Consider the following 25,837-nt stretch of genomic DNA (forward strand, 5'->3'; position numbering starts at 1 on the left):
TCTCTCCAAGAGGTACAAATCGCGGAGACAAACCAACACTTGCAGAAGTGCATGGATTACGATCGCCATCGCGATGTCCCACGCGCCCTTTACTTCCTCTTTGTCCCGCGCAATCCGCAAGCTTTACGGATGAAAGCCCGGAGGATTGACACGACGCTAAGAAGAAAAAGCGCGAAGATCCCGGCGAAATGCGGTATTTCCGGTATTACTTTCTTCAATACAACGGCGGATCAAGGAGATCATCGTGGGTATAAATCGAATTCGAATGGTTTTAATCAGCCGATATTATTATGAGCTTTTAATAATGCTTACAAATTTTTATGTCAAAATGGATCCTTTCGAATCGAAAGACGTACGAAAAGACAAATCAATTTTAATCATATCCAAATTTTTTATGTCAGTAGCATTATAAATTACTCTTACGTTTTAATTAGTGAATTTTAAGACTCAAGATGAGTGATCTTCTTGTGTGAATTTTTTCGGTTCGTTTTCCACAATTTTATTATCGTTTTTTAGCCGCGGGTTCCCGACGAGATCGAGTATTTCGATTAGATGTATTTGAACCACGTGAATTTTTATCGGAACATAGATATCCTTGGGATCTATCTGCTGCCTCTTTGCTGCCTGTTAATTTATTCTTCTCTTCTCTCCCTCGTTTGCTCTCTTTCATTCTCGATTATCGTTTAAGGATTTCATTATATTTGCGATTGCCTTCTACAGCACTGATCGGAATCGATCGCAAGTATAACGACAAATTAACTGGCCTGAAATATGAGAAATTATGAACAATCCGCGGGAAATTGAGGCGAATGAGCTATTCTACGTTTCGCTTTCATTTTCTCGCGCTCTTTTCACTGTGACATTTTTTTCTCTCCACCCGACCGGCCTTTCTCTCGCTCTTCTCCTCACCCCGTTTCGTCGCGGTCCCTTTACGAACTGCATATAAAATATGTACGATCTCGCTGCCTCCGGCACCGTCTAGCCCGCCAAATTGGATTTCCCCAAAAATGGCCACGAACTGTTTTTTCTCTTGCACGTTTCGTTCTTTCGTATACTCGAGTGCATTAACGCGACATTAAAGTAGTTGATTACGTAAGCTCGATGCGGCGATTCATCGCAATTAACGCTAACGGTGTCTTCATTATTTAACTCCTATTCAAGTATTAACGTTCTGAAAGCGAAAAAGTAATGTATTGAATAACAGTCTGCATTCGCATTACATCACTTTACGCGATAATGAAATAAATAACGGATAATAAAACGATACAATTTACGCACATCGTGGACTATATTTACCAAGTGACAAATAATTGTAAAAAAATTAATTGCAAGCCAAATTAATTCTCTACTGTCTTTTGAACGCATGCTGGCAGTTAATTTGCTCAATGCAGATGCATGAAATGAGCACAAGTCAAGTGAGTACGGATGACAAAATAACACGCTGAAGTGCATTCGATGTGCAACGAGTGAATTAATGCATTCAAGTATGCTTCGCGCGCGAAAGCATTCCATGTTGCATTGTGACTATACGACACACGTTGTTTTGCACATTTTGCAACAATCGTCGCGCTGCCGAAGTGCGACATTTCGACGCTGCGTCACTCAAGTGTTTAATCAGTCGTGGTACGCAAAATGTGTCACTGCTGAGAAATATTAGATTACTGCGAGAATAACGTCAGTCTTCGGGGTACGTAATACAACGAAATGCGGACCAGATTGTCAAACATTGTATGTAGAGAAATGTTCCAAAATTGTTCTCTTTTATGATTTCCGTTAAATTTTTTAACTCAAAATTGATGACATGAAATATATGCGGTTAAGGCTTTCGTCTCTCGAACAATTTAATATTTAATATCATTGGTATATTCAAAGAGAGATTAAGAAAGACAAAATGAAAGAGTGACAGTTTTTTTTCGAATGTATACTAAACTATAATTTTATTGATGATTTTTTTTTTATTAATTGTAATCAACCGGGACACTTTCGGAGGGCTCGTTACCCGAGAGCCGAAAGTATAAAATATAAAACTGCCCTGACAAATTTCATTTTTGAGAGTGCACAGGATTTATTCCTGTAGCTTTTGCAATTGTTTTTGGACAAACAAACATGGGAGTGCATGACTATCGCCAAATCAATATGGAAAAACGTTTTATCTGCCGTACGAATATTTATCGGCGCGCGTGTCACTAAATTCGCGCATAAATTGCAAAGTACACAAATCGGGCGCAATTTTTCTTGTCGCACGTCACGCGAAATAATTGCGTGAGTGCCTGCGACCATTTACCGTTAGAAAAGAACAGCGCAGCAAAGTTCTTTGTGCAAAAAGGTACGTTCAATTTACTTGGTCGATCGAAGCGCGCCGATGATTTATCGTTGAAATTTTATTGAAATGGACTCGATAGCATAGTCGAAATTTACGGTGCGCTTGCGAGTACCACGTGTATATGTGCATGCGCATGTGCATGTGCACGTGGTGCACACATGCAGAAACTTACAGCACAGCGAGTGTGGAAGCGTAGACACGATAGCGGACATGTATTTGCAGATATGGCAACCGTTAATTAAGCTACGGAGAAAAATTACACCCAGCGTTCACGTTTACGAGCGTACTTTAATTAATTGTATATCATGTGGTTCATTAGAAATCACGGCGGAGAAATCATAATTGAAAAAAAGAGGAGAATATATAATTTGTTTAATAAAATAGAATGAAACAAAGATCAAAATGTGATGTTTATTAGTAGAAGTCGGTGCCGACATCGTTTTTTGAGTATATATCTCTTAAACAAGAAACTAAATATAAAACATTAGAAAATATAGATATACAATCGTACCGTAAGTCTTAAACTAAAATGAGCAGCGGGAAATTTTTTATTCGGACTAATTAAAGTCGATATTTGTGCCGGTTTCATTAAAACACAGAACGCCACGACGTACGTGAACAAGTGGTGCGAAATAGCTGGCATTCAATCTCGTCCGAGCGTCCGAAAGTAATAGTTAGTTCTACGCTTCGCGAAGATGATTGAGAGGGCGATTCCGCGCGGCGTATCAAATTCTTAAGCGACGAAGAACGCGCGCCGACGTAACGAGGCATCCGTTAAAACGAACGACAGGATTTTCACGAAACTGGGAACCCGACGGCGAAAAGGGAGGAGGGAGAGATATTTTTCCCCCTCTGTATGATAGTCCTATTAACGTCCGGCGGAATCGCGCGAACCCGACAGCGAAAAGGAAACGACAGCGGCAGGCCCCGACGGCGAGAGCGACGAAATGCGAAATTAACTGCAAACTCTTCGTCTTCTCCACGGGTCGTAAGACGGAAGTGTGAGACGAGGCGGGAGGACGAAGAGGGGCCATACCCGACTCTCCCTCAGGTTTGTCCCCGTCCTGCCCTGCGTCCCGGCGAATCCCGAACGTAGGGATGTGGAGAGGGGTGTGAGAGGGCAGCGCGCAGCCACTTTGAAAGTCAAATAAAGTTTTAAATTCTTAAACACTTTATTGCGCCGAGCATTTAAATTTGAATATCATTCGATTACGGCCACGTCGCCGTCGCACCGGTAAGACCGCATTCAAATTTATTCTCGCGACGTCCGACTTTTCTCCCCTTTCCCTTTTTTCCCTTTTCTTCTCTTCGTTTTCTTTCCTTTTTTTTTTTTCGTTCCTACTCGGGACACCCGCCACGAACCATTATTTACCGGGCCTGGTCGAATTCTCGAGCACTTCAGGGCAAATCTCTTAACCTAACGACGTTGACAGTAGAAACGGGATCAAACGTGGGATCGCGAGCGGTATCTAAATCCGATAAGCCGTTGGAATTTTTTCGTAATAACCGACCCTGTCACTGTGCAATTAATGAAATTCGAGGTAAATGTGCGAGCCGTTAGCTCTTCGAAAGAGATATTTTTGTTTGTTGTAAAACGAGGAATTACCAGCACGATATATCGCCAGCCTCCGTCCTTTCATCCTCCCGTTCTCATTTCCGGGTTTTCGGTATTGTAAAGAAAAAGCGGGAACAATGAAAGATGGATGAGGATGAACGTGTCCTCCTCCCCTGATTGCCGACCCGCGTCGATGACGCCGCTGATAGGAAACCACCCGCCGGTAGGAGAAGCGCGGGGAAAATAAAATTAGAAACGACCGTCGCATGAGAGCGTGCCGATATATAGACGGAAATAAAATCATTCCTTATTATGTTATTTCTACCCTCGTCCGTTCGTTCCTTTCCCTCCTCCGTCTTCCTCTCTCTTTCTCTCCTTTCACGGCGCGCGTCTAGCGGCGGTAGGGTGAAAAGCTTCGAAGAGACACTGATTGGTTCAGACTTCAGCCTCTCTCGTCTGCTATCCTCCTCCTCTTTCTTTATCCTTGCCCTCGCCTTACTACACGTTCCTCAAGAGCCCGCCGCTCGATCTTGAGCTCGGATGCCCGAGAAAATATTTCCGCGCCGTCCGTCGAGGAGAGAGACAGAGAGAGAGAGAGAGAGAGAGAGAGAGAGAGAGAGAGAGAGAGAGAGAGAATCCGCTGCACCACGGATTTTTGCACTTTTTTTGCCCGCTCGTCCATCTCCGCCGTCCACCGACCGGCTGACCCTTTCCCTTTCAGACCTCGAGACGTTCGTCGAGCATACGGTTCACGACCACGAAATTTCTCTCGTCGATTTATTCCGCTCTTTTCCGACAGTCCGTACTTTTCTCTTTTCCCGTCTCACAAGTCTGATTATACTAAATATTTGCCAATTGTGCGTTTATGGAAAACGATTCTAACGTGTGATTACAGACTTCAAATTTTGTTTACGTACAAGTTGGCGCTTGTTAAGTTTCTTTTTTCGCCGAACAATGAAATGCGCTTCGCAACGGTAAGACGCCCCCGGCGCAATCTCCGGCATTTGTCGTCCGACTCTTCTTCTTGCACGCGGGAAATTCCGCGTCTGGAAAATTACACTCTTGCTTGAAGAACGTCGGATTATCCCTGACCCGTGGTGCAGGACTGAAATTAAACGACGAAGTTAACGTCCGTTTCCTGTGGGATTTCGAGATGCAGCTCGCTCCTTGTACTTTCCTCTCGATCTCGTTATTCTTTTCCCCCGTTCTCTCTCCTTTTTCCTACCTTATCTCGCGACTCGCCTTTCTCTCGCCCTTTTCGATCTCCTCAGGAGTATTTTCGCGCAACAAACTCGTTGCAGTCGGTAATAAGACCCGTTTGCTCTTTATTTCGACTCTCCGATCTCTCGCGGGACGACAAAGTAAGTTCTATCGAAACACGCGACAATACGAATCTTGCGATTTATGAATGATTAATCTGCTGCGAAGGGTTTGTCTGAACGATTGTTTATGATAAATAATACAATAGATATATTGCATAATGAATTTTTTATTTAGATTATATTATAAATACATTATTTTGTCGGAAAAAAATATATTTATAACATTATACAAGTCAATACATTTATTACGTCGCGTAATGTATAAATGATTCTCTTTGACAATTAAGAATACAATATTCTTGTTAGCATGTTGTATAAGCAATCGCTGGAGGAAGTGAAAAAACGATTCTGTAATCAGCGAGAAATACGAACGAGTGAACGCGATACAAAGAAAATCCAGAAAATGAAGTAAGAGGGTATACGTAATGTATGAAAGATAAAGTTTAATTTTCAAAATGGATCTGCATCATGTTATTGAAAGTTTGCCACAACTTTTTATCTCCTCTCTCTCTCTCTCTCTCTCTCTCTGTCGCTCTTTGTTCTGGTTTCACTTTGTGTAAGTAAATGTACATATGCAAAATTTATAAAGCCACTATCTCTATCCCGCCGGAGTTCTGTCATGTACCGATAACGGTAAACAATTTTAATCACCGGTCTTACGGCATGGGATTAGTCTTTAATCGCTGTCTGAGTCGAATCGAGCTGACCGTCGCCTGGTAATCGGCGATTAGTGACCGCCACAATAGATAGTTTGGCAGATGCTTTGAAATAAATGTAAAATATGTCAAATCCAGAAAAAAAAGGATATAACGAACACAGCAGAAAATTTAACGGGGCCAATTCGACAAGCTGAAATAAATTCAGCCAAAACCGACTGGCGTGGGCGAATAAAAAAAATTGATAACCCCGTTTTTTCCTTATGCAAACAGGGACAGCAATGAAAAATAAGCACGAAACGATATTGTATCAAAATAGTAATATACAAGATATACAAGCGAAGCGTAGTACGTTGCACTTGAAAACGTACGTTCTGCACGGTGTTGACGGTTGATGCGCCACGACAGCTTGTCGCTCGTGTAACGGAAGAGAGTTAAATCTGTTCGGTGATTAACCCTAAATGAAATATGCGATGTCGGGGCATGTAAAGCGCGAATTTCTGATGAAGTCTTCGGAGTGCTGCTAACCAGCCAGGACACGATCCAATAGAAGTTAATTCCAGAATTCGACGTGCTGTTTAGAGCTGACGATCAGCTAGCGACGGAGGATCACTGATGGAGCATTGAGAACCAATTTCGTACAGAGGCAAGCAAATTGCGCGTCCGATGTTACGTCCGTTATCGGCATGAGCAATTGTTGTCGACTTTCTGTGAAACATATCATAAGCCGCGATGCAACGATCGTTGCGCAGCACCGGTTTTTTAATATTGACGTTAAAAACATAATGGAAAAATACATAATGGTAAAAGATAGGTGAAATATAAGGATGTATGTAATAAAAATGACTAATTGTATTCTCTAATGTTTATGGCATATTTTTATCTTTTTTAGGATTGACTTGAGAAAAAAACAAATGTATCTCAAGTACTGTAATGTTTTATATTCATCCACAAAATTGACTATTATCCCGTTATTCGTTTGCATATTTTATCCATTACTCTTTATGGATCCTAAACAAATGAAAAAGAAGACTCGGAGAGTGTTCATTAGTTGAGGATAATTTTAAGCGCTTCATGGGGCGGGCTTTGTTCGGACTCACGAGATTTGCAATTCACTTTCACTGCTCCGATTCGTCGTTGGTGCGGATCGCTTTAATCTGCGCGCGGATCTTGGTCAATTAATGAAACCTTCGAATATCTACCCTTTCGTCCCCACGGGGATCGTTAAGAGCCCTTCCGCGGAATTCCTGGCGTTATTTTCCAGATTCAATTAATCGGGGGATCCGGCGAATTTATCGTTCCGATTGAATACAACGTGTAAAAGATACGAATAATGCCGATAAGGAAACGCCGAATGTCCATCAAGAAAAATAACGGTAGCAAAATCTTTTTAGAAGGAAGCTTGTGCTATAAAAATTGTTATTAAAATTCTTCTCTCAACTTTCTTTACAGATATTTGTTTCCCGTATAATTCCACGTTTTCTTCCCGTATAATTCAATTTTTCTCTTAACAAAACATACGAGATTCGCTCGATCCCTAAATTCACAATAAAGGTGTGTTGCAGGGTCGAGAACTAACACTATAAGATCGCCATGTTTCTGTAGAAATTAGCTTGTACCGCTATCTTTAATTGACGAATAAATCCTTCCTGCGGGCGAGGGAGGCCCTTGGAATTCTCTGTAATCGACGACGGTGCAATACTTTTTTCCCAGCCGTAGGATGTGACTTTCTCTTTTTTTTTTTTCCGAAGAACTCCATCACGAAGAAACCGACAAGATAAACAACAAAGGGATTAATTCAATTGCAGGCGATTCGGCACACCGCGAAGTATCCTTGACGCAAATATATCCGACACGGGGGGAGGGGGAGGAGTTTGCCTGCATCGTATAAAAGACGGAATTTAATTATACATTCCGACGAAGAGCGCCTTTCATAATGCCCTGAGGTGAGAGTACATCCGAGCAGAAGAGATCCGATTTTTTCCCCCTATTTTTTCGTTATATTTCCATTCAACGCGTCGCACACAAGACAGTGCGCCCCTTTCCCCGCCCTTGTTTCGCGCTCCCTTACGTCGGCGATTCCTTCGAAGGAGGTCCTACCCGTGTCCCGGAGGATTTTCATCGCAAAAAGGCGCTTTCCGTGTTCCCCTTTCCCCTATAAAGCCCGAAGTTTCCATCGCGGCGGCCTTCAGGAATCATGTCCTGAATTCGAAATACCTTCTCGCTCGGAGAATGGACTAATCGATGCGAGCTCCGGACAAATTTCGAGAGTTCACGAGAGACTAATAATTCCTTCGTCTGCTAACAACTCGACCTGGCTCGTCGCAGACGCTGCAGCTATTTTCTCATTCGAGGATTTTATCGGCAATTTGACGGAAGACTTATTGACAGATACGTCGAGCTTCCTGCAACGGTGAAATTATCGAATTTCGCTGCTACTTTCGCTCTCCTCATTTTGCAGTATTGAATCTTAGTCGTATATTGTTAATCGGCGCAATTTTGTCCGCATAACGGAAGATTGAATGGTTATTAACACTGGAGAAAAAAAATATTCCGCAAATAACATAAAACATGATTTTGTGAGACCGATCACTGCACCGCACTATATCATTGATCTTTCGATCCTTTAGTACGAGTGCAACTGGCATTTCTGGCTGGACATAATGGAAGGGTTATAACTCAAAAAGGCAGTATTTTCAGGCACAGATTTATATAAACATTTTTCATCCTACTGATAAATGAAGCTTCCGAAATTTTTGCCAGAGCTTTTAGAATAGCCCTATATTTCTATTTATATTCATCCGTCCTAATAATTGCTGTATTTGCATACATGCAGCATATATTTTTCGCTTTGTTATAAATCAACATTTAGCTCATATACGTTTTGTCATTTTCTATGATGTCCTGTTCATGTTTTATATGTCCAGAACATTTTTATGCCGTACATAGATCTTTTTCTCCAACAAGCTCTGTACCTAATATGAAATCAATTCTTTCATAAAGAAAAAGTTTCGCAAGAATTTATGCGAAAACAAGTACAATATCCTTTCTTATTCGTTTCGACTACGTGACATAAAATGATCATTTCGATTAGGCAAAACGACATAAGATATGGCGCGAGAGAGGCAGATACGAACAAAATGGCATTTGCGCGTAACAAGCATCATCTTTTATAATAATTGTCAGGCAACACGTAGAGCCGCGCGTCTCACGTTACAACGGCGATCGTTGTCGGCTGTTCTCAACGCGTCGCATCTTTCTCGACCGGAGATTAATAGACATCCAAAATGTGTCACCAGCAACCCGCTAGCCGAGGGAAAAATTATTCCCCTCGTGGGATTATGTCGGCGGAGGATATCTGGATGGGAGGGTGAACCATCAGAAATGAAAAAGGGCAAAAACCATCGAGGGTCGTTCGGTTCTTCTGAGGTTGCTGGTGATTTCTCAGAGATAGTCGTGCGACTCGATCAAATCAATATCCCACTCGTCATATTTTATGATTGATATGTTTCATCATTGAACATTTTTTTGATCGCAGAACCTTGAGACCGCAGAGGGTCCCTGAATTGAGAGATATTTATTTATAAGCCATATCTTTATCTCGGATAATATATTCCACTAATTTCTTCATGAAATTATAATATTTTTGGGCAAAATGTAATTCACTTTTTATGCCTTTATATTTAATTTCTTCTTTTTTTTATATGCTAAATTTATTTAGTGAATTATTTAAAAAAAAAATACTTTTTGTTGTATAAGGAATTTTTAAACTAATTATCTGCTATTTGTTGTGCTTAGAGATTTGTTTTTGAATAATTAGATGTATACCTGTGTCTATCTCATGCACCAGGTTATTGTGACAAACTCAGAATTGGAACGACGTAATTCGGATGCAATTAAAGTTTAATTCACTTAGTAGTTGTAACTCTCTATAGTACCTTCACATTCAACAAATTAACCCCGATAGACGTCCACTTGTAGCGCGCGAAGTGAGAGTTTTACAGCGGGGCGAATGAAACACGGGATAAATGAAATCCTCGGGTTGCATACGGATGCAATAATTTCGCACGATGCACACGGTCCTGCAGATATCCTTCCTGCTGCAATATTTAGCAGCGTGAAAACAGAGACGCAACACTCATTAATATTACATATTAAATACGGGCCAACCACAGAAGTTTAGTAATTTAAATTCTTATCTTTCTTTATATATATATGTATACGCGCGCGCGCGTGTGTGTGTGTGATACATTAAAACGCAGCAGTCCGAATATATTCTCTCGCGTTTTTTCTACGTATGCGAAACTGTCGCTATACAATTCGTACAATTTGCAATTAGCTACATTTTCAAAGAACGAGGTAGAATAATAAACGATATCATAGAATAGAAAAAAAAAAAACAAAACTCAAAAAAGTAAACAACAGTATCGAAATGGAATCGTAAATATGCATATCTGTAATTTTGCACGAAATAGGAAATTAAATTCTATAGGAAATTATTTATCAACCATCACGGGCATATTCCGGGAAAAGAGGATTTGAGGGATTTAAATCCCTAAATAGCATGATCTTTATATCGATTTACAGAGAAACTTGAAAGTTAAATTGTTTGCGGAAAAAATGTAATATAATTTTTTTATTTTATAAATTTTATTAAATGATCTTTACCCATTTTTTCTTTTTCTTTTTATATAACTTTTAGTTTAATATCACGTTTTTAATATTTAGCAATTTCTCTTCCTCCTACAGGAAGATTTTCTATGACCTTTTCTGAAATTTTTAAAAATGTCTTAGGGAAATGGTTATGAATATTTTAAATGTAATAACAATAACATAAAAAATGCGAGGCATGTAACTATGCTAATTTTATTTTCCAATATTGCCTGTACTCTCCGTGTATTCCATATATATCGCGTTAACGTCATCGTCGAAAATGTAACACCCACCTATGCGCGATAACAGATTACGACGCGTACTAACCGTGTGCGACTAACCGCTAAGTTCATTGTCGGGTAATCTTTTAATAACAAATATTTGCGCGCGACGAGCTATATCGGGGTCGCATCATATTCGCGCGCGCGCGCGCGCAATCCTAGGAGAGAATGAAATGAATAATTCATCGTTTCGAAGCGTGCATGTTAAACTGGCAAAACGCGATATATATGCATCGTTTCCGTCGCACGCGCCGCGCCGCACGGCGAGAAAAAGGCGAAGATTAGAAAGAGCAGCGCGGGGCCATTTGTTTCGCGGAACGCTTGAAATTGGAGCCTCCGCTTTCAACTACCGACGGCATCTTCGTCACCTCCGTTTCTTCCTTCCTTTCACCTCGGTGTAACCGTCTGCAGCAGCAGCAGCAGCAGCGGCACCACCGGGCGTATAACCTGCTCGGGCCATCCATCAAATATAATTGTCTCGCGAATTCCTACCGCCCCGCCGGCGCCGGCGTTGCTCTCTGATGACTCTTGAGCTCCTTCGAGGCGTTTGTCTCTTAAGTAACTGTCGTCAGATTGAACAAGTGGCCGGGATACTCGAAAAGCGCAAAGCCGAAGGAACATTGGACCGCGTGACGTAAGATGTTTGCAATGCAAATGCCCTGAGAAATGAAGGAAACACTTCGTCGCGAAGGAAATAGAGATTATTCATATAAAACGTGGAATATTTTTTTCCCCTCGGAAACGTTCGTCTCGCTTTTTCGAAAACTGTTAAGCCGTAGCTTTCAGTAATTCTTCAGTCTCGGAAGGAACTATTTTCGGACAATTCAGCAAAACCGTTTTTTGATGCGAAAAGAAATTTAATATTTATTTAGGAATCTACGCTACGGCTCAAGACCCTTTCTGATATTTCTTAATGATGGCAATTGCGAGAGCGTAATTATCGAGAAATAACGATTCCGAGGTAGTTGTCCACTGTCTAAGAAAAATGGTGTCGGAAACGGGAAACTTCCTTTCAGACATTTTTCCTCGAATATTATTCTCATACAACCAATGGCGAGAGGGAGCATCTATTGTTAGTACTCGCTATTAATTACCTGCTCGGTTACACGCTCGCCTTAATTAACGTTCGAGACCCGCCGGTGACGAAGCCGGGAAATCGGAAAGCTCGAGAACGAACTCGTCAGGGCAACCTGTCGCGCACGCTGGCAACGAATTTCCGGAAAAACGTCTCGTTTGCAATTAAGTTAAAGGTCGTCGTCCTACCATACGGAGGATGCAGGGTCCATCGTTAGGAGTGTTACGACGACGTTGGGTTCCGAAGTGCTCCTCCGCGAGATCGGGCAGCAGGTAATTCTGGTGAGAGGCAGTCGATCGCCATGCGCCGGACGTACCGATTTTTTTGCTCGCAGCTCGAAGCCCCGAGGGGAACTGCGAGGGAAAATTTTCCGAAATTAGCAATTAGGAGGGGCTCGTTTGCAGTGACGTTCGTCGCACTGGCAAAAAGCGCCACTTCACCCTCGGGGCCTCGGGGCGAACGGGGGTTAACGGACTCGCCGTAACTTCTCCTCTCTCGGTCGGCTGTTACTCCCTTCCCTCTTCCCTTGCCGCCGCCGCCGCCGCCGCCGGTGGTAACGCCATATACTCGGGATTATGGTTTCTCGGGTGCCACACTCTCGGGTTTTGCGAGGCGCAAACGGAATTTCTCTCTCGAAGCGAGCGAACGGGCGAGTCATTTGCAGCGGCGCTCGTCAAGAGTTTTCGTCATCAAAAAAAGAAGCCGCCTCTCGACGCGGCCCATCGACCACGTCGGAGAGTTTCCTCCCTCGGCGGGCGGCGCTTCTTCTGCGGTACGGCAAGAACGTTTCGCTTGACACTTCGCGATTATATTAATCATTTTCTGAACGATGCACCCGTAACGTACTTAAAGGAAGCGAGGTCGAAACTCGCGTGGCGAAAAAAGGGTTTATGGATGGCTGTCAAGGGCGGAGCGGCGGTGTGTGTATTGGAAGAGAGAGAGAGAGAGAGAGTCTTAACGATTAATAAATCAACGAGTTGCGCCCGAGACATTAAATTATGCCTGAGCGCTTGCCACAACGTGGAAATCATTTTTTACTATCACTAACAAACCTCAATACACAAAAAAAAAAGTAACATATGTAATTGCGGGCTGCCAACTACATAAAATACTCAATACAATAATATTTATTGTTAATGCGAGTACAATGTTATTGTATTGCATATATTATTGTATTGAGTGTATCTGGCAGCCCGCAACTACATATCTTATTGGATATATTGCATTTTTTTTTTCAGTGTACCAAAAGTTTCCCCGAGTTAACGCGTGCTTTCGTTTCGCGTTAAACGTTCCGCGCTTGAACGACGGTACATAACGCATGTAATACCACTTGACGTAATCGACCCTTCGTGTTTTCCGAATATCTTCGTGCATGGAAATCACGTTGTAATCCGGTATCTATCACATCACCGTTAATTCGGCCATTTGCATATTTGCCGTATCGCATCCGATAGATAGACTGGGATAGAGTATCGTACTTTTAGATAATGCTCGACGCAAGGTACTCCATGCAATTTCCGCTCCCCCGCTTCGCGCGTTTCGCCGTTCGATGTCGAGCGCCGACATCGCATGGCTGACAATTCGTTAATACTATGGGGATTCGCGCGCGCCACCGTGCATTCCGGGCTATAATTATCGATCAGCGTGTATCTCGATCGGCGTTTATAATCCCGGGAGTGCGCGGACGCTGCCGTGTTCCAACAATTACATGGGTTTATGTCGGAGCCGCGCGTACGACAACCGTTGAATACGACCGTAATGTCGTGGTCGCGTAATGCTTTAAATAGGCGTGTTAAGCGTGTTATCTACTACAACCCGTAGATCCGGTCGATACGTCGACGAGCGCGCTTTCATCTATTACCGGGGGGAGAGGGGGGGAGGGCACCGAAGAGTACGTCAACGGAACGAGGGAACGGAAGGGAAGAAAGAAGGGCAGGGGAGAAGCGGCGATGCAACTAACGCTCTCGGAGTCTTCCCAACTTAAAGAAAGTTAAAGCGCCGGTCGCCCTCTCGTCATGGAAAACGCCGATATCGATTGTTTTGCTCTACTTTACGATGTCGCTGAGAGCCTTCGACGTGACTTTAACGATGATGTGCCGCAATTTGTGCATTTGTGCAACAAACAGAACGTAAGACGCCGATTTCTTCGTTCCTTGTATTTTTCTTTCTTCTTTATTTTCTTCTTTCTATCATAACTCCTCTTCCCTCCTCTGTTCCTCTTCCGCTTTCCTTGCATTTCTTTCTTCTCGCTCTTTTTTTACTCGTTCCTAATCTCTTATTGGATCGATCGACAGTTTTGCGACGTGGCACATCCGGCGGTTGCTCGTCCGTTAGGATGGAATGGGATGAAAGTAGCGGATGCGCGCGCGAACCGGTGGACCCCGTTACAAAACACACGGTACACACAGTAACGCAGCGAAATGCGGTCGACGGTAATTTCGCTAATTTCACGGAATTACATGAAGCGCGCGGTGCGCCGCTACCATCGTCCGCGATCGATAACGATATCGATGTCGACGGAACAATGATAGCGCTTCGCGTTTCCTCGCGCGAGTCTGTGATCGTTCTGCGAGCGGTTTCAAAACCGAAAGAGAGCTCAGCAGCGACGAGAAAAGGCTACAAAGGTCTTTTTTTTTAATGCGACGGAAAGAAGCGAACAGACGCGCGTATTATCGCGTAAACCAAAGGGTGAAAAGGCTTTCATTGCGATGCGTGTCATCGATGAACACGTCGGGCTTTCACGCTTTGTGCTCTGCGTTCTGCGCACGTACCGCGGTACCTAGCAATGCCTGATTACAACATTGTCCTGTATAATAACGAGATGTGCGATAATGAAAAGTGAGCCGAGCGAATACGCGTTTCACATTTGTCCCGGCGCCTTATCCGTGTACATTCTATATCCGCAGCGCATCTACTGAAAACCATAAAAATTATCGAGCGAAAACAAGCAGGGCGATTTTACGCGAGCAGTAAAAATTTAGCTGTTACTTTACCAAGTCTTTACAATACAGTCATCTGTAAGAAGTTTATTAATGTTATTTTGTTTTCAAGACGATTTCTATTCTTTTTTTTTCCAAATTGCACGAGATCTGGTTAACGCAAACCTATCAGAAGGAGCAGTAAAACATCGCTTCAACAGGATCTACGTAGTATTGTAGAGCTTATTGTATTGACAATGATATCTCGCATTGTTGTTCTGTTCTCCGCGATAAGTAAAATATTCTTTCTCGACGCGCCTTCTGATAGATACCAAAGTGGTCCGCAAACTGTGGAGACGTGACTCGATAAACCCAATGTGATTTTGATGCGAAAGGTTTCGGTTTATTTCCGATAGAAAAAAAAAAAATATCCTCACGCTTATCGGCTATTCCGGTTCACGTGCGCCGTCGCCGATAACGAGGAGGAACGGCATCGTTCGTAGTCGTGTCAAAGCCTGTGCCGCCGTACGACGGCGCATCGTGTCTGACACCATCGGTCCGTTACTACTTCCAGATTTCCGCCGCGTCACGAGCCGCAACTCCGGATACGCTTTCTCCTCTCCGGACGACGTTTACGATATGGAAGTTCAACTTGCAAGCTTATCTATCCATTCTCAAATGTTTCAGAACATTTACTAACCACGACTATCTTGATTATCGATTTTTTTTTATTAAAGAAAACGCCGATTGTATACCGCACAAAAGTCCAGATAATTATTACTTATTTTAATAAATATTCGTGCGGAAGTTGATTACACTTATTTGTTTAAAAGTTATTTATCTAAAACTGTAGCTGGTTTTGGAGCCAAAATTCGGGTATTTACAACCAAAGTTTTTTTTATTAGGAGAAAAATAATAAATCTGAGAAATCTGTAATTTTTAAATTTGGCTAAACTTTTAACATTCTTAAAACGGGAACAAATTTTTTAAGTGTACCGCAACTTGTGTGAACTGTTTATTAGTTCCTGAATTTGTAACAGTGCGATGCACCTGCATACAAAAAGATATTTCATAATGCATAACAGAGACTCATAACACGAAATTACACAGTTAACAAGAAACTTTCCTGCAGTGTATATTAACACCAAGAATGTAAAATATTAATATTATTTATATAGGTAAAACAACAACAACACATTTCTCTAATTGCATGTATAAATCTTAGTCTACAAACATGTTATTTATAAAGTTTCTCGCGTTGTGTCACAATAGTTTCTAGTTTTCTGAGTGATAAAAGGCCAAATTTTCAATTCCCAATGTTCTCAAAGAAGCAATCGGACTGGTTCGCGATCAAACTTTCGGACTTCGCTTCCGAACTCGCGGCTCGCTCGTCCGCTGAGGAGGTGCCAGGTGATAGTGATACAGAGAGGAAAACGGGCGATACAGCATTAGTTCGACTGGTCCGACTTTGGCATCAGCCATATCTCTCTTACACTTGAATGCGAGCGAATCCGTACAAATTTATACGAACAGTTAGTTCCGGGGTAGTTTCAACGGCGCGACCTCTTTCACCTTTTCCTCCCTGTTTCTCCCCCTCTCCTCTCTAACACTTTTCCTTTGGGTTTTCGTCATCCCCCTGTTCCCCGTTAGCCTTCCAGCTAACTTGGCATAACTCGGCGACTTTCTATCTCGCTTCATCTCACCTCTCGTTCTCTCTTTCATACTCAACTCGCTCGATACGCGATCACATCGTGAACTGAGGAAGGTTGTGCTAGGTCGGTCGTAGGTTAAGCCCGGATAAATACACAGCCTCATAACTTCCACGAGCAGCTCTGCCACACCATGCCATGCCACTTGCGGAGCAGCCTTCCACTCTCATCCCTCGTACCTGCCCGAACCATCTTACGCTCCTGTCTCTATCCACTGCCGTCTCTTCTCGTCCTTTTGTACACGTCGCTATCCGTCTCTTTCACGCCTACGAAAACTTTGCTCCCTCCCTCCCTCTCTCCCTTCCTCCCTTTCCCGACTTTAGCACGTACGATCCTCTCTATCTTCCGGCATCGTTTACTCGAGAAGATCCTCCGGTCCGTCTTTTGCCACTATCTTCTCCTTCCCCTTGATGCTTAGCCTCTCCTTCAAGGCACCGCCCCGGTGACTCTTCTTTGGACCGAGGCGCGTTCTTGGCACAGTCTTGGTGCCGCTCGCTCGAGCAGAAAAGTGGCGCTTGGAGCGTGCAACGTGCGCTGCAAGACAGATTAAGGATGGTTAAAAGGTGAGAAGCTCCCGGGCAGCCATCTCCCACAGCGCTCCGTGCCTGCGCTCGTCCGTGAATTATGCAAAATTTTCTTAGGATTCCGGTGAGATATTCTTGAAATGCCACGTTGAAAGTGCCCGCGACGGGTACGAGTCAGCAACAGTTCCTTTCGGCGTCCCCTTTGCAATCTGAAAAGCTTTGCATTTCTTTGCCGTAGAACGATTAATTTATCGACGACTTTGAATCAATAGCGACACAATTATTTCAAGAATTGCTTATACCTCTTGTATTTATATAATTACCGATCTATCTTAGAATACATTTAGTTATTCAACTTGATCTCGAACAAATAATAACTGCAGTAACAAGCGCGCAAAACAAAATCCCGCAACGTCGAACTGCACTGGCGCGTGGGGTGCAGGAATGGGAATATTAAATTATTTAAGTTGCAGGAAATTAGATCTTAACTTCCGCTAGTCCGGAGCATTCTGAAACAACGCACCAAGCGATCTCTTCTTCCTCTTTCGTGCACGTGCGCGCGCGCGCGCGCGCCCTAAATGTTTGGGTAATAGTAACGAATGCTCGCGCGGCGGTTATGAAAAATGAAAATCCTCATTGCAGTCTTGCCGAGGTATCTCGATATGCACTTATTCGTGCAACGACCCCTCTCTTGTATGCAAAGCCGAGAGTTCCAAAAATGCAATAAAAATTTTTCTTGTTATTCTCAGTATCATCCCCGTTCTTAATCCTATTCTTTTTAATAACGGATTCCCTGACAATTGTGAAGCCGATATTTTCTCAGAGAATTTCTACCACACATCTCGTGACATTTTATAATATCCGAAATAAAAATTATCGTTGGCGATCTAGAACATAAAGTAAAAATTCCAAAAGATAGTTTTCGATCTAAGTTAATATTGAAATAAAGTAGATTTTTTTTAAGTTGAGAAAAAGAGGAGGAGAAAGAAAGATAAGACGTGTTCTATTTGTCTTGCAAATAAAAAATAAGTGTTTCTTGCTTTTAGAATAATAATCTTTATCATCTTTATTGTTAATTTGATTACATGAATAAATTTTGTATAGTTTTTTTTTAAATATATTCTTATTTTATAGTAAGTTGAAAAAACAATTTTCAAACCAAGAATTAAAAAGGACATATATAAGCAAGATTATCATGTTTCATATATAAAAATTCAATTTTGAGTATAATTTCTTATTTAAACAATGACTGTTAAATAGAGTATGTCACTAATGTTTGACATTAATTTTTCTGTATGTAGTATCCTCCGCTCGAGTGCTTTCGCGCATTATCGAAATTTTCAGCCTGATATCGCAGTTAACGCGTGTCCAGGCGTCACGTTAAGCACCACTTCGCGCGCATACGTAATGCAAGTGACCAGCAGATCCTCCCTACAGCATATGTATACATATATGTTAGTATGTGTGTATGTATTTATCCTGACGCGGACATGCGCATTCGAGGTTCGCCGTCCTTGAGGTGGCACTTCGGTATGCGAGGTACGATCTAATTTAATAGCCGCCAGAAATTCCAGCTAGGTCAGAAATTGCCCCTTAACCAGCGGATACAACTCCGAAGGTTCTCGCACGGTTCCCCCGGCAGATAGATATCTATCTTCGATGCAATCCCGAACGCTCATGGGTCGCCGGAAGTTTCGGACAAGACTGTGCCGCAGCTGCAACTGCAACCGCGGCTCTCGTCTATGTAACGAACCGAACTTACTTCTCTCGTCCTGAACGACTCCTTTCCCTCGTACTTTCCCAGAAACTTGCGGAGAACCTTACATACCTAACCGACTGGCAGAAGAGATGGGGGGGGGGGAACGGTTGGGGGACTCAAGTTTAGACCTAGGGTTACGATCGTGCAAACTTTCTAAAATTCCTACTACCGTGGATCTTCCCCTGTGCTACAGGTTCTTCCGCGATTATTACCGTACGTCGCGTCGTCCGGAAGGAGGGGCAGAGAGAACTCGGGAATCGTGCTCGAGGATCTCAAAAGAGCTGGGTCACGCTGCTATATTAACCTTTGAAGAGAACCCGGTATAGCGCGCGGTACTACTTTACATACGGTCCACTCCCGCTTCCCGTTGTGTTTCCACAAGAATAGACACACGGTTTCGTCTCAGTAACATTGCTTGTTATGACCTCATTTCATTTTTTGTTTTCCGCCGCTCTCCATTTTCCATCCGCTTTTTCACCCGTGTATTCAATTTACAAAGCTTCTTCACGGACAGCAACTCGGCGCGCCTTCGGGCAAACCGCACGCCGACAAACGAAAACGGCAGTGAAGTCTGATTCTCTCGTGGGCTGATTTCGCAAAATCCACGTGGCGATTGATATATAGATTAATTGTATGCTACTCGTATAGTTGGTTGGTTTAAGATAGAGAAATATTCTCAAAGCATACCTAATTTTTTAAATAGTAATTATCGTAGCATTCATATAATTTTTCTTCAATATAATTGCAAATGAATGTTAGCTTAACTCACAACTTCAGTTTGAAACTTAATCGTTCGTAAAACCTTATTTTCGTTTAACAGAAATCAATAAATTAAATACACGAAGTAATATGCGGCTGAAAAATTGCCAGTTTTAACGAAAACACAGTTTTAAAACTAGTTTTAAACTATAATTTACCGCAAAGTCAGATATCGGAAAAATAATAAGTCTATCAGACTTAGTATTGAAGTGTTGATAGTGTCAGCTCTCGATTAAATGCATTAGCCGCGATTCAGATGCAAAGAACCGCCTGGATCGTGGAAGGAACGGGTGTTGTAACGATCCAACCTTTATGTGAGCAAAACCGCTCATGCGAGATGCATTAATGTAGCCGTCCACGCTTTTGTGCCTGGTGTTTGCGTCGTTATAAATTGTTTGTAATGCGAGGATTTAGTAGATTCAGAGACAAACACTTAAAACGCACTCGTACACCGTTCTTATCATCTAGGAATAAAAATATACAAAGTAAAGTAACGAATGAGAGACTTGAAAATGTATTCCGCACTTATAAAGAATATCTTAATAAAAATATTCTTCTCATACATATATCTGTGACTTTCTTGAATCTTGGCGCGAAGCGCAATATTTGGATTTCATCTCTACGATATCACGAATCGTATACTTCGTTTTCTTCATTCCACCTGCTTCTATTTCCTTCGTCATTTATTTTTTATCCAGTATCCACGCTTTCGACTTCTGAGCGCGGAAGGTGTACCTATCTCGGAGAAACCTACATGCGTATCTAGCAGTGATGATAGTAACCTCAACCTGCTCTCGTAATAGGAAAAGGAAAAGATCTGGAAAATCGGAAAAAGAAAAATCGAAAAAATATAGACTACGTTCGCTATAATTTTTTGCGAAATAAAAGAAAACTACGATGATCGATTCAGTTCTGCTGAATATTAATTTTGTTGAAATGTATATATTTTATTAATGTGTGTTTATATTTAAAAAATATATTATATTGTGAAGAATTTATACGCAATTTATTCATTTTCATTTAGATTCGAATAAAGGAATGCAATTTGATTTGATTTGGTATTAATAAACTTTGATTCGCATGTTTATAGCAAATTATTTACATTTAGAGTAGTTATTAATATCAAGTACAAGGAGAGAGAAAGAGAGAGAATATATATGTGTATGCGTATGTATATGTACGACTTTGCATCATCATAATGTACACAGAATATTCATAACCAAGTTAGACGAAACTTCGGAGCACCTAACATAGTATCACTTGCATTTGCAAGACACATTTTAGTTTCTCAGCTGTACAGTTTGAGTACTTCATTAATTCTCACGAAGGCTTGTCTGTTTTAATTTTTATCTACGCGAAATATGGTCGTAAAAATTTATCATTAAAAAATTTATCGCGTAACGACCAACGGGCTCAAGTTTATATTTAATAATGAGGCATTTATACAATATTCGAGCTGTTGCCCGCAGTTTCCCTTCGCCCCTTCGCAATTCCGTTATTTTATTACCGACGTAGAACGTCCACGGCGAGCCTGCCAGTAATCATGTATGGGATCGCTGCAGCGAGGTCGTCTGGGACTCGAAAGGATCGAAGGGTGTGGAACAATAAGAGTCCTACATTTTTTATGTCACGCGGCGTAACTAATATCGCAGGTTTTACAACCAGCCTGCCAACAGAAATGTAAGGATATTGCCTTACGCGTACGTAAACATCACGTACGCACACTCGTATCGTGGCGGTGTCGTAAAAAAGTCAGCCAATGCTTGAAATATTTCATAACGTGTGGTGCACCATTCAATTCTTTCGAATCGGACGGTCAATGTCATCCTCGCAAAAAAGTCGATAGATTGAGAATATAATGTCGCTAAATGTCTAACTATAAGAACTATAAGAAAATCAGATGAAGAGAATTATTACAGAATACTAGTAGAGAAACCAGAAAGAAAAAAAAATGCCTGACGCTTTTTCCTTAATGTTAATTTTTTAAATTTGTAACATTAATACTTGAGTTCATAAATCTTGAAAGAAAAGTTATTCGGTAGAGTGGGTAAAGATCAGAAGATTTATAAAATTCTGTCTACGTAGCAATTCTAAATGGCGACGAGAGATCTTATCCGAAAATGGGAAATTCTTGTGGACGAACGGCGTCGATGCGCACACTCGTGTAGAGAACGGTCACAGCTGTCGGACGGAAATCTGTTGCAGCCCCGTGGACTTTCACGAAGGAAAAACATTTTTCCAGAGAATTTACCTGACTTACGTTTCATTAATATCAATCGTCCACGAGGAAACCTTCGTTACCGCTTCGTTACGTTTTCTCGTTGCACATTCGCGAGAATACGGAGGTGTTCGAATGATTATATTCGCGAGACTGCGATTTGTCCTCCGCCAGATTTGCGATGGATTCGTGCCAAACGTTCGGCCCAATCTATTATCGAGAAATTCGACTGCCGCGTCGAATTCTCTCTTTCTCTCTCTTTTTCTTTCTAACTTGAAGAGCTTTTAAAAATGACTGGCCCGCCCGTTCATCTACCTTATTCGTTTCCCTAGCTACTAGAAGCAGCCTTCATCGTGAACGTCAATATTTCACTCGACTTTTCAAAATCAACTTGATCTATTAACTCGACCGATGAAATATTTGCACATCTTATCGAATATATCGTAAATATGTGAAAACCGCACAGACGAAAATTTCGTATTACCAATTGCGCGTAGTTAGCCAGTTTAATAATTGGGCTTATCTTTAAATATAAAAATATGTTTGAAAGAAATACGAATGATAAAAACGTACATCGACTGAAAAATGTAAATTGTCAAAAAAAAACTTCCACATTATTATTAATTTGCCTTGAATTCATTCTTTATTCCAATTATATTCTAACTAATTCTATTTTATAATGAATTATGCTGAATTGATTTCTTCTGTAAACGTTTTTACTGAAAGGATTAACTGTGTGTGCGAAGGAGAAGCCAAGTATAGATTCCGAATTAAAGAAAGATAATAGAATTATCGATGAATACAGTTGTGAAGTCGTTATATTGTACATCGGCAAATCTAACGCGAAACGACAGGAATTTCCCATTAGTCGCTCTCGGTCGCAGAGGGTAGAGAATTGCAAACTGTCGGATGTCAGAAATGATTTTCGTCCGGAATCGGTCGCAGTTTCGCGAATACACGACACAAAGTTTACCGTCGTCGGCTCGCTGACGCTTCCAACTCAATATCAGAGCGCGCGTTCCCCTCGCTCTATTAATTCCACGGAAGCCGCCCTGACAAAGAAACGACGTGTCTGGATGCTAGAAATTTATTACTGCGAAACGCACAAGTTCGCCACATTTCGTATCTCTTTCCCACGGTTACACGTGTCTTAGATTATTATCTCGTCCTAAATGATTAATTGAAATTATCAGATTGTTCTTGCTCGCGCGCGGCTTATCGCATTACCCGAGTACAAAGGGTTACCGCGAGACCGATTGTTTACGCGCTCCAATACGTGCATCCGTAGCCCGAGCCACCATTATCCCGGCAATTTTCTTTACGATCTCTCTCTCTCCCTCTCTCTCTCTCTCTCTCTTGTCCTATTAAACGAGATACCAGACTCTAAACCATTAATCAGTATCGGGACTTGTCTGCTCTCCTACCTCTGGGGATTTCGAGATAATAACCGGCAGTTCGTCCCATACATAAAAGAAATCCGCTTAATTTGTGCTGACGCAAGATATCGTTATCATTAAATTTTAAAATACATTTTTATCGGCATTTCCGGGCCTCTCTCCGCTGAACCGTGCCGCGATAAAGCCTATGAATTTATTCAAACGACGCATTTACATGTTACATCTAGCAAAAATCGATTTCCTGATCGCAAATTCCGGTCGCGCATATTTTTCTTTTTTTTTTCCCCCGGCCCCTTCCCACGCCACGCGTGAGTTTTTGACGTTTAATCGTTTCCATCATACGGCTTCCGCCGTAATATCGTAACGCAGATTCGCCGGATGTGTTTTACGGATTAACGCATAGCAGAAAAACCGAGATAATGCTCGCAAATTCTCCCGCGAATTTTATGCGTGACGCTCGGCGCTTAAATCTACTCTGATAGGAGTAAATGGGTCAACGGAAATTTTTTTTCGCAAAGCGTATGCACTCCACGAGATGCGAACGTCATCGGAAATTTTTATTATAAATATCATCCTGTTACCTGGCACATTTCATTAATCGGACTTCCTTTAAAAATATATTGTTGATCCGCCGTTGGAGATTACTCCTTTACCGCCAAAGTAATTTCATTAAGCGCGTCAATCAAAGTATCAAACCATTTATCTCGCGTCCGATTTTTCCGGCCATTACGCTCGAAGCCGATTAGATTCCGCGATATTTTTGCCCCTCACATTCCGGGTACGGACGGTAATACGTTAAGCAGCACTTCTCTCAGCTAATTCGGAAAAAGAGAAAGACTCGAGGCTAGCGGAAGAAAGCAACGTGGGCGGAAGCAGAAACCAGGGGAGAAATGGGGAAACGGAAACAGAGGAGAATATGTACAAGAAAGAGAATATCGACAGAGAGGATGCTTTGGCAGGAAAGGATAAGGGAGAATGGGATACGAGGAAAAATCGGATAAAAAGGTACGAGGCCGGGAAGCGCGGCGTGAAGAACGAACGATTCCGAGCTCACCAAGTAGTAACGGTCGACGCTCGGGCAGCCAAGCGTGATATTCCATTCTGCCGAATCCGCGCGGACTACATAATTCCAAGTCCCGATTTCGAAGGCGAGTTACAGGAGCACCACTGATCGACGTGCCATCGACGTTTGACCCAGTTTGCGAACTTTACCAGTGACAGGTATCTCTTTTACCCTGATGAGCTCGGTTAGCGCGAGGAGGGTCTAACAAGATGAGGTATAAAAATAAGAAACGAACAAGCACATAGGAGCAAAACGTTGTCGATACACGGAGGAACGATAATTACGGTACCGACCATGAGTTTGCGGATTATTTTCAGTGAACAAGGAGTATCAGTGGTAATTTTATTTTAGTATAGAGTACAAAAAAGTTTCTAGGTTTTCTTTATTTTATATACTGAGCGTAGACAAAACAAATTTTACATATAGGGGACGAACAAAATCACACATTGGATCGTCGTATCGTTGTAAGCAATTTTAAGGAGCAGAGTGAAAAACAAATTTTCCAATACCCCTTAAAAACTAAAAGAACATTGCACTGGTGACTATTTATAAGCATTGCACGACCTTATTCCAAAGAATAAAGTCTATATAAAGGGCCAATCTCTTAATAAAGTAAGTAGTATATTTCCTACACTGAAAAAATATCCTTAGTAAAATTGTGAAGTGCATTTAGTAATAATATTGTTTGAAATTATTAATAAAAATATAAATATAATAATAATAACAAAGCGTTTAGTAATAATTATAAACATTTTCTTATAAACGTAAAATAATTATAACAAAATAATGCAATAACAACTAAATGTTTATAACTAAATATTTATTATCAAACGTTTTGTTATTATTATTATTGTATTTATTTATAACCAAATATTTCAAACAATATTACTACTAAGTGCATCGCACAAGTTTATTGAAAATTTTTTTTTCTATATAAATGTTTATCTTGTCCATCCTTTGTAAGTGTCATAAATAATATTTATAGCCGCTTATCGTTCACCAGAATCTACTTTAACGGTAAATTTATTGCAGCTATAGATATAGGTATAAGGATGCTTCCATTTTTTGTTGGTGTCAGGTCTAATTAATAGCTGGTACCGTGTGTCACGGGGGAAGATAGGGGGATACTCGCGATGAGGTGATGTCGGACATGCGGATTGTGACAACGGTGCTCCCCGCGATTCGAGCGTATGGGCGATTCGAAAGAACGGGAAAGCTCATCCGAATGACGTAATCTACAGAACGGCCCGAGGGTTGCAGATTAATATTGGCGCGTTCCTTGTTTTCGTCCGTTCCGAAAGCCGTCCCGCGATAAATCAAACAACGCGAGAACGCCCGGCGCGGCGATCACGAATTCCTTCGACGCCATCGAAATCCCGTCGATATAAACACCGGGGGAGCGATAACGCCTCATCCGACGTTATCGCACGGTAGAAAAGAAATACGATTCACACGCGGCTGGCCGGCCGGCGCGACTCGTCGCGCTTGGATATTTTAAAGCGCGGCTCTCGAGGATATTTGCACATTCGAGGATTATCGTCGCATTTCGATTCTACTATATACGCTTCGAGATTTTTTAGCGACGCTATAAGAATAATGAAGCCCGGTAAAATATACAAATAAAA

General features: G+C 41.8%; 1 protein-coding gene and 1 long non-coding RNA gene across 5 annotated transcripts in view; one reads left to right on the forward strand and one right to left on the reverse strand.

Annotated features, from left to right (window-relative positions):
* The window catches only part of LOC105835367, a 204,790-nt gene that overhangs the window by 59,824 nt on the left and 119,129 nt on the right, over positions 1 to 25,837 (reverse strand). The window contains exon 5 of one of the 4 annotated variants that reach the window (XR_004962989.1): positions 18,174 to 18,447. The exons of the other annotated variants lie outside the window; for them this stretch is intronic. This is a non-coding gene — a long non-coding RNA (uncharacterized LOC105835367). Of the gene's footprint in view, positions 1 to 18,173; positions 18,448 to 25,837 lie in introns of those variants that run through there. 4 annotated transcript variants of the gene reach the window in all.
* LOC105839278 overlaps positions 1 to 25,837 on the forward strand; it is a 168,053-nt gene that overhangs the window by 40,283 nt on the left and 101,933 nt on the right. The gene's annotated exons all lie outside the window — the stretch shown is intronic.

This window comes from Monomorium pharaonis, chromosome 1, assembly GCF_013373865.1.
Source record: "Monomorium pharaonis isolate MP-MQ-018 chromosome 1, ASM1337386v2, whole genome shotgun sequence".
NCBI lineage: Eukaryota > Metazoa > Arthropoda > Insecta > Hymenoptera > Formicidae > Monomorium > Monomorium pharaonis.